This window comes from Apium graveolens, chromosome 7 (genome assembly GCF_009905375.1).
Source record: "Apium graveolens cultivar Ventura chromosome 7, ASM990537v1, whole genome shotgun sequence".
Lineage (NCBI taxonomy): Eukaryota > Viridiplantae > Streptophyta > Magnoliopsida > Apiales > Apiaceae > Apium > Apium graveolens.
In genome coordinates, this window is record NC_133653.1 from 196087580 (window position 1) to 196100463 (window position 12884).

General features: G+C 33.2%; 1 long non-coding RNA gene across 7 annotated transcripts; it reads right to left on the bottom strand.

The window, feature by feature from the left end:
- Positions 1-3144: 3144 nt before the first annotated feature.
- Positions 3145-8258, bottom strand: LOC141672700 (uncharacterized). 7 transcript variants are annotated; one of them, XR_012555668.1, is made up of 10 exons: positions 8005-8258; positions 6972-7294; positions 5966-6059; positions 5810-5872; positions 5555-5734; positions 4686-5106; positions 4530-4608; positions 3969-4137; positions 3730-3847; positions 3145-3508 (listed from the first exon to the last, which is right to left on the bottom strand). It is a non-coding gene; the product is annotated as an uncharacterized LOC141672700 (long non-coding RNA). The 7 variants fall into 7 exon arrangements; XR_012555667.1 differs by having other exon boundaries at positions 6972-7298; XR_012555666.1 differs by having other exon boundaries at positions 6972-7346.
- Positions 8259-12884: the final 4626 nt, after the last annotated feature.

Here is a 12884-nt window from a genome sequence, read left to right on the forward strand (position 1 = left end):
CATCAGCTTTTGAGTCAGAGTGTTCATACTCCAGAGTGAGTATGGTTCTTCTGTTCTTCTTGGTAGCAGTGGTGCCTTGACACTTTACCTCCAAAGTGTCCCAAATTTCTTTCGCAGTTTTGCATCCAATAACTCTATTGGACATGACATTGTCAAGACTACTATACAAAATATGTCTTACTTTTGCATCTTTCATAATATATGAAAGATCCTTAGGAGTATAGTCCTCTTTATCAATCATTTTTTCTTCTTGGCCAACAACAACTAGGTTCATTGGACTGTGAGGACCATCATAAATCCTGTTAAGATATTCAGGATATGTTGCTTCTAGACACATAGCCATCTTTACCTTCCATATTGGATATTCATGTATCTTGAGAATTGGAACCTTGATTGCCTCATATCTGCTCATATTGTGATTGATATGTTGAGTGGCTGGTGGTGGAGGTGGGGGATTTTGTTGAGGTTCTTTATCTGCCATTATAATTTGATTTTAGATCTTAAACTTTTTGTATATCAACAACAAGCTGTGATACCAACTGTTAGGTCCTTAATACAAATATAGAGGGTGGTGAATATAGTTTATGCAAACAAATCGAATTAAGTACTCAACCGAATGAAATAGTTTTTGTATTGACTGATAAAAACCGATTACAAAACTACTCTCTTAAATGATGAATAGATATCCTTGAGAGCTGCTAGGTTACATAAAAGATATATCAATTCGTGACACTTATAGTGTAAACCTAATATGTGCTTATATACTATAATAAAGAATTCTAAAACATATCCATGTATTGATTGCTACAATAAGTAAATTCCTACATCAACATGTATTCTAAAAATCTTTTCTTCTTCGATATCTCTTGACTTTCAGTTGTGTTAAGAGCAATTGATGATATCAAACAGAAACTATCAGAAGTTCACATCATAACTTATATATCAACGGATCTTGATGACATCAACGGATGATAGGATATCAATGGATGATGATTTCAACGTATGATGATGTCAACAGCTAATGAAATCAGTATTTGTCACATCAGTTGATCTTCGAGGAGGAAAAGGAAACATGAACTCAAGGCGGTGAAGGACTTTATCTCAGAAGCAATTGTATAGATTTCCTTGTTGTTAATAGAATATGATTCCTTATACATTGGTAGTTGTGCTCTAAAGAAGATCAATCTACAATGGCAGATAAAGAAGAAGAGACACATAATCCAAAGCCATAACCCCCAGCCACATCACAGATAAGCAGCAACATGAGTAGGTATGAAGCAATCAAGGTGCCTATCCTGAAGATACATGAATATCCAATCTGGAAAGCCAGGATGACCATGTGCTTAGAAGCCATGGATCCTGAATATCTAAGCAATATCTATGATGGTCCTCATAAACCAATGAAGGTAGTTGTTTCGCTTACAAAAGAACCAGAAATGATGATAGTCAAGGACAAGAAGGACTATACTCCTGAAGATATCTCGTCTATCATGAAGGATGTTAAGGTTAGGCATATTGTGATATACCGTATTTTTAGAATTATTATTACTATTACTATTTGAATATGTTTATGTGCTTTTCTGATTTAGAAGGAATAAAATGGTGGATATTTTATTCCTGTTTCATGGGTTTTTGTCTTAAATTGGACTAATGTGCTAATTGATAGCTCGTGTCAATCCCTTTTTGTATTGTAAAAGTATAGACACTTTCACTATTTTAAAATATTATCTGAAAGCCGATCATTTTATCGATATCGGTAAACTGAGTGTATTTTCCCGTCTTGAGGATCGAGTGGATATTTTACTCGCCTCAATATTTTATCTATGTTAGAAATATTATTTGGTATTCGGGTAAAGGATGAAGTTTAAAAACAGTTAAAGTAAAATTTTACAGCTATTTTGCTACATGTTAACTGAATTATTACGTGTTTAATATTATTTAAAAATATGTCTAGCCATGAATTAGCATGCGATAGAGTTGTGTGTGGTCCCGTAAGGACCTGGGTATTTTCGGATACACGCTACGTGTTTAAAATACATTTATATGAATCGATCCGCAATATGGACGCGTGTTTATTAGCATCTTTATCGAGGTACTCGTTTTATCTCGTTTTATGTGTGTTAGAATGTATTTTATGTGCTTTCGGGGTTTTCTGTTAATTTAGGAATCGTTTCTATTTTTCAAAAACCAACGGACCGGGACCCCACCTGGACGTCAAATCCCACAAAATTCAAGTTCGTATTTTTATAGAATCATACGTATTTCAAATGTTCATTATTTTTGTATTTTTAAATTATTCGTAATTTTTGGGGAATTTTGATATAAATTTTATATTTAATTACTTTTAAAATTATTCCCCATAATTATTATTTTTGGGCCTAATTATTTTAATTAAAGGATAAAAACACCCTAAATTGATTTTGGGGTATTTAATTTCTCAAAAATATAAATAGCATATTATAGTTATTTTATTTTATTTATTTTCAAAATTTACTAAAAATAATATAAAATTCAGAAAATAGGATTTGGGGGGTGTTATGAGCTGTGGGAATTAATCCATCGATTTCCTGTGATTCTGATCTCTGTTTTTGTAGGTCGAGTAACAGAATCGAAGCCTGAAAACTATTCTATCTCATCCCATCATCAAAATTCATCAATTGGTAATGAATTGAACTTTCGATTTTTAAGGTTCACTACGCCATAGATTGGATTCCGCAACCCAAAAAACCGTAACTAAAGGCCAAAAAAACGTTGCTAAAGGCCAAAAAGAGGCTATGGCGACTCTTTTTCGGGGTTGCAATTTTAGGCGTTGCCATGGAGTTTTTTGCAACCCCGGTGACACCCTATTGCAACCCTTGTTTATCCGTTACAGAAACGTGCTATTGCAACACCAACGGGGTTGCAATAGGTCTTGAAAAGTGTTACAGTAGGGTTGGGCTATCAGTACAATATTTGTGGGCCCCACAATGGGGCCCACATGTGGGGTATCGATGCAACCTTTTTGCAACGCTTTTTAGTGTTTTTTGCAACGCTTTTTAGTGTTTTTTGCAACATTTTACACTGATTATTAGCAACACTATAAAGACATATTGCAACGCTTTTACAAAAAAAATGCTAGGAACTGTTTGTAAATTAGCATGCCCATAAATAAGATATTATCTTAAAACCAACACAATCCACAAATCATAGCATCAATCCACCAACCATAACATCAGTTACCCCATAATACCACTACCTTCACCATCACCATACTACCATCCTTATATAAATAAACTTGAACCAATAAGACTACATTTTGCCTTTTGATAGGATTATTACAATGCTATATGAATATTCTCATGCAGCTGTTTACTAATGCTATGAAATTACATGGTGTTTGTTGGTCGTTATTTGACAATGATTCTTCTTCCGTGTGGTTGTTTTTCTCCATGGTGAGCCACATTCTTCTTCACCATGCTCTTCTTTTGAGAACTCCTCGATCAATTCACGCTACCTCTGGGTCAAATTCCTACAAAGAAAATAGAACTTTATTCAACATATTTGATAACATTGCTTAATTTTATGAGCTCTAGGTAACAAAATCCGCGTCTTAAAGTACCGAGGCAATATGCCAGAAACAGATTTAATGCTGTATGTTATCATTGCATTGATAATCAAATATCAAACAACTTACTGTAAGTAGGATTAGTTTTTTGTCAATAAGAAACATGGTAAAGTAAAGATACTAACAAGATTATCAGCAGCAGATTCTGAGTTAATAGGTTGAGGAGAATTTTCTGAACTTCCTTGCCCTGGTGTGTCGTCATCATCACAATCATCGTCGAAATAACCATCAAATTTTGACCTCCTGCTCTTCAACACAGTTTTTGGCGGGAAAATTTTATTATGAAAACTTCCATCATTTTTGTCAGGTAGAAGAGATGTAGAAAACAACTATTATGCATAAATAAGAATTCAATTTAACGTACTGAGCGTTTGAGTAGCATTGTTACTCTGAGACCCTTTCTTCAGTTCCTTCCTGCGAGAGAAGCTCTAAGAGTACCAACGAACTCAGAAAACTCTATGTCGTCAAGTTCCTTGAACACGTCTTCAGCATTGATAGTTTGCCTATTAGACTCCTTACATATATCATTCGCACTGCACATACAAACACACAAATACTCCTCTGACTAAACCGCAACAAATTCAAAATCTTGACTTAAACATCCATACAATATCAATCAAATTAAAAAGGCACAAATATCACAATTACAATTAGTATAATTGAACCATGATTTTTACTAAAGCAAACTGGTCAGGGAGAAAAGTTGATAAACAACAAACAAAATAAAAATAGAAGACCAAATGAGAAATATATGCTTACATGGTTACAAAGATATAAATTTCAAAATTTTAAATGGTTACATACTGCTCTCTCTGCGAATTCAGTAAAAAGGGTGTTTTCGCTTGACCTTTTTTCCATCACTGCTTACAACCTTTACAACAAAACAATAAGATTACATTTTGAAGATAGACAAACCAGTCCTTACCTTAGAGGAAACTACATTGTGCATTTTGTTTGGGTAACTTTCTGACTTGATGTACTTCTGTAGGCATATGAACATAGGCCTGCGATTTTGAGTTTGTTAAAAGATATAATTCAGCACACAATATCATCAAACACAACAAATAATAGACATGTCTACCTCTTCCGATTTCATTATTCGGACATCATTAAGCAACAGAATTCAGTAATATAACTGGACAGGATTTCAAGGTGACCTTCTGCGATTATGCCTGCTGGGGGAACGCGACCTGCTCCTATTACGCTCTCGGTATCTATCTATACTCCCCTCTTTTACATTTCTACTACTGTTGTACTTTGAATCCAATCCTCTCCCCCCATTCATGGCTTCCCCTACCATTTCTCTCGCGAGACCTTTAATGATCTTGGTCTCGATACCTATCCCGCTCTCTGTCTCTATCACGATTGCGGTCCCTGCCTCTTTCACCTGAAACACTTCTTCTAAGTCTACTCTCGACTTCCTTTTCCCTCTATTTTCTTCTTTCTTTTGCTTCTTTCTCCCTTTCTAACCTTTCATGTTCTCTTGCTTTCTCCTTAACTTCCTGCTTATTCATTTTTTTGGTCACTCTTAGACAGAAAAACTAAATAACAAATACAAAGAAATAAGAAGAGAGAACATCAAAGGTGACGGGCTAATTCAGAATATTACCTTGAACAATAGTAGTCCAAAGTTATTAAAACTTTGGAAGTGATACAATTATAGAAACAACGGATCATTTTGGTTTTGATATGTTGTTTTTTCAAGGATGCTTCTCATAATTAGCTTATACTTGAAAACAAATATTTGACTAGCTACTGAGGGTTATAATTTGTCTTCTAGATAATTGAATAACGGATATCTTTTTTGTATCATTTACAAATTTGCAGATATAACTGTCTTTTATGAACCAGCAGCTATATGCATATAAACTTAAGCATGCACAAAATTGTTTATACTAATACAGCTCTATGCTTTCTTAATATAAAATATAAAATACTAATGCAAGTAACCTTGGTTAATTGACCCTTGCAGAAAAGCTCAGGCCTTTGTAGTAGGAGCATCACCAACTCCTTTAATGTATCTTTAACATTTTCCAGAGCTCCAATATCCTCAAATGTTATACCAATATCAATAGGCGGAATAACCTCTGCTAGAAGTTTTTTCTCAAACTCATTCTCAGTTACAACATCCTAATATGTCAAGAAACTCAATTACTTCATACGGAATATAAAAATATGAGAAGTTTGACAAAGTAGAATAATAACCTTAAGTGACTTCTTCAAGTTCTTGGATTCATTCGGAATGGACTGAAGAATTCCAATTCCATACTGAATGTTGACACATACAAGATGACGTTTCTACTATTAATATTACATCATGTATAAAACATTAAAATCTGAAGAAGTTTGACATTTCATTACCTATCACCTGACAAAACGAGCCTTGCATCAGGTTCAACTTTAGAATTTTGCATTAAGTGATGGCTCAAAGCCCATCCCACAACCTTCTCAGCACCTTCACAATATATAAACTCATTATTGAAGGCAGCTACTTGACATTAAAACAATATAAGATACCAGATAACATATCTCCTTCACTTCAACTAGGTTTCGATATAAGATGAGATAACCAACCCCCCCCCCCCTCAAATAAAGAGTTGTTAGAGATCAGCTGCCTATTTTTTTGTTATCACTACTGGACCACATCTTGTTTTGGTTGACAGATAGTTATGTATATTCTAGGCTATAGTCTTGTAGGGTTTTCTATCCTTGCTTATACTTAATATAAGATGATTTTGTTTTCACATCTTATAATTAGACATTCTGTTTCCCCATAGAAGTTGTATTCAATTATCTAGTGAAATTGATACTTTTCTAATTTCATTTTTGATTTGCATGCCTGCATCAATTATCGCTTCCAAACAAAACGAAGACTGGTAAAATCAATGACAGATTTTTTTGTCGAATGTACCTCCAGTCTAGAATCATTGGATGGAAAAATTGTTGAATAAAAAATATGATACAATTAGGGGTTCCTCCTAACACCTTTAGGTTTTGGAAGAGCTTGTTTTATTTGATAAAAAGCTTTGGCAAGAAACGATTTAGTTGTAGTGTGAGCAGAACTATGCATACCTCTTGTTGAATTTTTGAAACCTACCGTCTATCGACTCTATAAAGTTATGTATGGACTACGGAGGTTCTTTCCCAGAGAGTAATACCCTCTAACTTTTAATAAACCTCCTAGTGGAGGTAACATATTTTCAATCTAATGACTTGACACTCCTAAAAAAGGAGAACACCTCACTAGCTGAGGCATAAGCGTGTAATGTCTGTATAGTTTGGTATCATACTCTTGGAACCACAATGTGAAACATGTACATCTTACAAAAATTGGGTAGCATAATACTAGTTAGTAATGGATACTTACAGTGCGTAGGCAATTCAAATTTCCTTTCATTTGAAGGGTTTCAGAATCACGGTCTAGCTGATGCTTCCAATTCACAAGGAGAGACTCATCCTGGAATGATGCATAATTTGGAGGTGACATATTTACATTCTAATGACTTGACATTCCCAACACAGGAGAACACCTCACTAGCTGAGGCCCGTCATAGACTTCCATTAGCTAGACTGAGAACTCTACTCTCAATGGACCAAGTATTAAAGTTTTAGCTCATTTGTAATCCCGGGGTGATGCCTACCGTTACCTGCCTCCAGTCTTTCAATGATGAGCAGAACCCACTCTAAAAGCTACCTTAGTTGACATAGGTTTACAAGTGAATAAATGTACTCTTTTGCAATTCTGAAACCACAGAGATATAATTCTTTCTTACCATATGCAAAAAGTCACAAACTATAGAGACATTTATATATGTCCAATCAATATTCAGATTAGCTTGCTATAATTATTAAGAAAAAGCACAGGGAAGGGGCATAAGTGTGTAATGTCTGTATAGTTTGGTATCATACTCTTGGAACCACAATGTGAACAACAAAGTCTAATTTAATATCTTCCACATATAAGTGTGGAGCAATGGAAAGAAAAAATAAGTCTAGTAAGAGTAAATCCTCTAGACACGTTTCACATGTTTGCAAAGTCTAAATCCTCTCAATCACAAAAAATTCTCAAGTGTCTTCTTCTTTCATCGAGTTATAACAACACAAACACCATGTGCATTCAACATACACATAATTGCACATAGAAGGGCAAGGGAGCTCGTATCCATGGTTAATATCGAAAACTATATATGAATCACAACACTAAAAATATATCCTGAAGCAATTTTCCTTTGTATTTGTTTCTTAAAGTCGCAAAATCTTTCAAAATTAATAACATCATAATCAATTACACCCATGCATAAACATACATATATTAATATAATATCAAGGGAGAGAGAGAGTAGATTTTTAATTAAAAGAAGGATTAAAAAGCGACTAGATACACAAATTGAGAATAATACCTTATGAGAATTAAAACCCCCTAATCCAATTGTAAAACCTAATTGATTTGATACTCTTAATCGAAACCTTAATTAAAGAAGCTAACAAATCTTAAAACACAAAATCTTTAAGCTTCATCTATAAAGAACTCAAAATCTGAAAGAAAATCTTTAATCTAGAAGAACGTCAAAGGTTTTCGATAGAGAGAGCAGTTTGTTTTTAGACCGAAAGAGAGGTTCTGTTTTTGGGACTGAAAGAGAGGTGTGTGTTTTTGGTTGAATTTGTTTAAAGTCTTTCTCTAAAAACAACGCGGCAATTTTGCCGCTTCTAAAAAAAGTTTTGTTGTGTTTTTTAATTTCTTGTTGTGAATCTATAGTTTTTGACATTAAAATTATTTATTTTTAGTTTAAATTTGATCAGTAAAATTTTTGTTTAAATTTAATTTTGAGAAACAAATAAATTAAATAATATATAAATATTGTAAACTGATCAATATATATTAACTAATTAATGACTTGTTAAGTTTGATAAAGAGTTCAATTTATCAATATAATATTATAAATCACTACACTAATATTAATAACTTTTAAAAATAAATAAAATATATATTTCAATTATTATTTCATTTATATGTAAATAATTATTATTTAGTTAAATTAAAAAAAATCATCTTTATATTTATATGTCATTTTGGTAACACATTTTGACTATACCGCAACATCAAAAAGTAGGGGTTGCGATAGACATGGGTTTAGAAGGCTACTGTTACACTTTTGCTTGCAACCCTAGTGTGAACAGTTGCATAATCCAATCTATGGCGTAGTGGTTCTTCGTCAAAATTTGGGGCTTTTTTGATTTAGAAACTTTTGATTGATTTTGATGTTATATAAAGTTTTTCCATGGAATTTGTGATCTAGTCATGTATATAATTGATAGTTTTGCATTCGAATTAGTAGGGTTCGAGTTCGAGTTATGTCCCGTATTTTTGATTCGATTTGTTGGACTGGTTTTTAATGTTCTGATGTTATAGTTGATTTTAAGTGATTGTAGGTATCAACAGCTTTGTTTTGAGATATGTATCACTTTGTTTGGTTCATTTTACTGGATTATCACCGTTCGTCGGAGAATCGCCGATGATAACTTCGGTTTTTGGTCGGGATTCGAGTTCCGAGAATGGTTTGAATGTGTAGTTGTTGTTGTTAGGCTTCTGAGAGAATAAGGATCAGATTGGCATCAAATACGGGTTGATTTTGTGTGTTTTAGTCTAGAATCGGAGCTTCATCGGAGCTTTGTCCGGTCACCGGTTTCTGGAGGGATTCTGGCGGTTCTTGGCCAACCAGTTTTCCTTCCCCAACCCGTAAGCTGACCCGGTTTCAACCCGATTAAAACCCGGGTTTGATCCCCTTAAACCCTAACCCCCAATTCCAATTATGTTTCCTATATTCTTATTTTAAAAATAAAATCAAAATTCAGTTTTATATTCTAAAAATTTTATTTTAATTCCTTAAATTAATTTGGTTAATTATTTAATAATTAACTAAATTGTTTTAATTCTAAAATTTTATTTTCTTCAACTATTTTCAAAAATCCAAAATTTTATTTATTTAATATTCATATACATTGATTAATTATTTTAATAATTAATCAGTTTATTTAAATAATTTGTATTAATTTTATTTTAATTTCAAAAATTATGGAAAAATCATTTTTAATTCTGATTTTTTCCTAAATAATGATTTAAAAATTATTTTGAGCTTTTAAAATTATATTTGAGTATTTATAAATGAACTAATATTATTATTAATTGATTTATTCTTATTTTATTCGTAGAAAATAGACCGTTCGTCCGATTAATACCAAACCAACGCGTATAGACTCAGAAAAATATTTCGTTTTCATTAAGAATACTTTCGAGGCCCAAATTCTTTTTTTGAAAGGTCGCTTGTTTTATGAGTCATTCTGAGTCGATTATTGAGCGAAAAATCATATTTTTGACCTGATTTCAGTTTTAAATGTACCGAGTCGAACCTTTTGACGAACCGAGGCATGTGTAATATGAATTATGTGATACGTGAGTTATGTATTTACGTGCTATGTAATTATGTGCGTATGTGAGTCATAATTCTTGTGTTTGACTGTTATAATTATGTGCGGGCTATCGTATGGGTAGACGATAGGGTGTTGACGCGCATTCGTCGAGTTATTATCGTTTAGACGATTAAAGATGTATCTTTTAATTATAGATGCGGATCATTTGAGTTGATCAGGACAAGACGTTGGATAAAGAGTGAAAGGGAATAGTATTGGATATCTAGCTTCTAGCAATCGCAAGAGCGGCGTATTAGTGAATTGTTGAACTAAAAGATGGTGATGCCATAAGATGTCAGAATGAAGGATTATGTTATTGCGAGTTTGACTAACTGCTAAAACCCAGAGGCAAGTATCCCTATCGTCACTTATTGTTCAAGTGATATTTATTTTTAATCCTATTATGCAAGTATTGCTTTCCCTATTCTCAGTTCATAATAGATAAATGTTTTACATATCGCTAAATTAAATGTTTGTCATGCAAGCACTCTCTGCTATTCTATGTTCAGACTAGTTAAATGTTTTTACTTATCAAATTAATGGATTTACAAATGTTTTGGATTTTGAGAAAAATGATTTGGTTTTGCGAGTATTCCTTCCCAAGTGAATGGGGGAATAAAAATTTATAAGGGTGTCGATTATTATGACCCATTTCCAATAAAAAGTTTTTAAGATTGGATGGTTACTGGTTACAGCGTAGGTGATCGACATATCGGTCCAGATGTAATATCTTGTAAGGAGAATATATGCCTTTTCTGGCACCCATAAGTACGGTATGGCTGCGGGATAGCAGTGATACCTATATTTATGGTATGTCTACGGGATACCTGTGCTGTTTCGTGACTGATCATCAGGAACAGCATGAAGTATAATTGGTTCCAATATAAACTGTTGTTTCTAAATTGTTTTGATAATCATAGAATAAATTATTTATCAACTATTTCTGTTTTGGATCAAAGGTGAAATATAGTTTTAATTCAGTTTCTGATTGTTATGGATAGTTAGGTTGTTGTTAAATATCAAAGGTGGTATTAGTATAGATGATTGATGTTGACTTCAATATGGTATGTTGTGAGCATCAAAGTTCGTATTGATATCTAATTTGATATGACAACAAAATGAGTATTAATATCAAGAGTTCAGTTTGAATAAAGTTTATGATTCAGTCCAAAATCATTGTTTCATGTTATTGTTGTTTATGATATTTCTGTAAACACTGTTTTACGAGTTTTATTCTCGTCAAGATTCAAAGTATTGCTGAATCTTTTGCTCAAAATATCGAAAGGGTTTTGAATTCAAACGAGGAACCAATTCTGGGGTTCCTTATCCAAATTTTCTGATTCAACAATTATGATTTTTAAATGTTCTGCTCTAGTGCAAATATCGGTTTTATATCAAAAAGACTATATATACTATACAGAACTTGTTGAGCATTTCTTTCGCTCATACTTGTCTGTTTTCAAATTTATCCTCCAGTGAGGATTAGCTTGCGTTGTTTAGCTGCGTAATTCAAGAAAGCAAAGAAGAAGCTTTTGGAAGGTGGTTGGTCCAGGATTTGTGGACTAGTGTAAGTTCTGTTATGCAAAATTATTTATATTATATTATATTATAGTTCTGTATTGTACAGTTGGGACTAGTATACTTCTTTTCGAAGTTATACTAGCGGGTTTCGTTTTGAGTTTGTAAATTATTGAAAAGAGTTTTAAAAGAAAGTGAAAAATTTATTGGTGGAATTTGGAATTATTATTTCTAGAACTATAACCTGAAATGATCTTGGTGTAGTTTGGGGTCGCAGATGCTATATTTCAGTAGCTGGCATTTATTTATTAATTTAACAGGTTAATTTGGATTGAGATTTCATAGTGACGACCAAATCCTCTGACCCCGCATTTGGGGGCGATACAGGTTGGTATCAGAGCTGAGATTATAGTAAACTAGGAACGAGAGTGTGTAGGAGTGTGTATAGCTATGTGAGGACGCTTGAGCTCATATCGAGTTCCTGTTGGACTATTGCATATAGTACCAACGAGTAAGCTAAGATAGGCACATTCGTTTGAGATGATTGCGTTGAGCTGGACAAAACTCCTGGCAGTGCAAACTTCTATTGCGGAATCTTTCGAGGCTACTACAATTTGACGACGATGAAGATTATCGATATTCTTAGAATATGAAGAAATGTCTAGAATCGGATGACCAGCCAACAGAAGAGTTCAAATAGAAGATAAGTATTAAGACATTGGCAATACCTTCTCTTTCTATAACTTCTTTTGACATCTCTCAAAAAGAGGTATTTGTTAGAGAATATATTCCCTAACACCCGTTTTTAACCACATAATGTGCCAGAGGCTGTCATGAAGCCTTTTTTAGATTTTGATAACTCTGTCAAGTTGCGATATTAAAATTTCCTTTTTTATGTGGTGGATAGTTTTATTGGTGATATGACACCACATGGCTATTTTGTGTCAGAATCTTGTTTTCTGGATTTCATTTTTCTTCAGAAATATCAGCTTTGAAACCTTTTCAGTTTTGATCCAAGGATTTCCCTAACGAGTTATTTATTAGAAATCCTTTACAATTCATTTGATTTTGAATTCATTTCATATTCTTTTATTCTAACTGAGATGAACAACCCTAACTATAGGGGATACAAGGTATCCATGTCTGTGTGATAGGAGTTGGATGGGACACCATCACTTGTATGTGTTATGACTACAAGAAGGTTAACAACCTTTAGTAGTGTCTTAATTTGGGCACGCAACACCAAGTTCGTTTAATCATATTGATCTCTAAGTTAATCTTTCATTTTAACAAT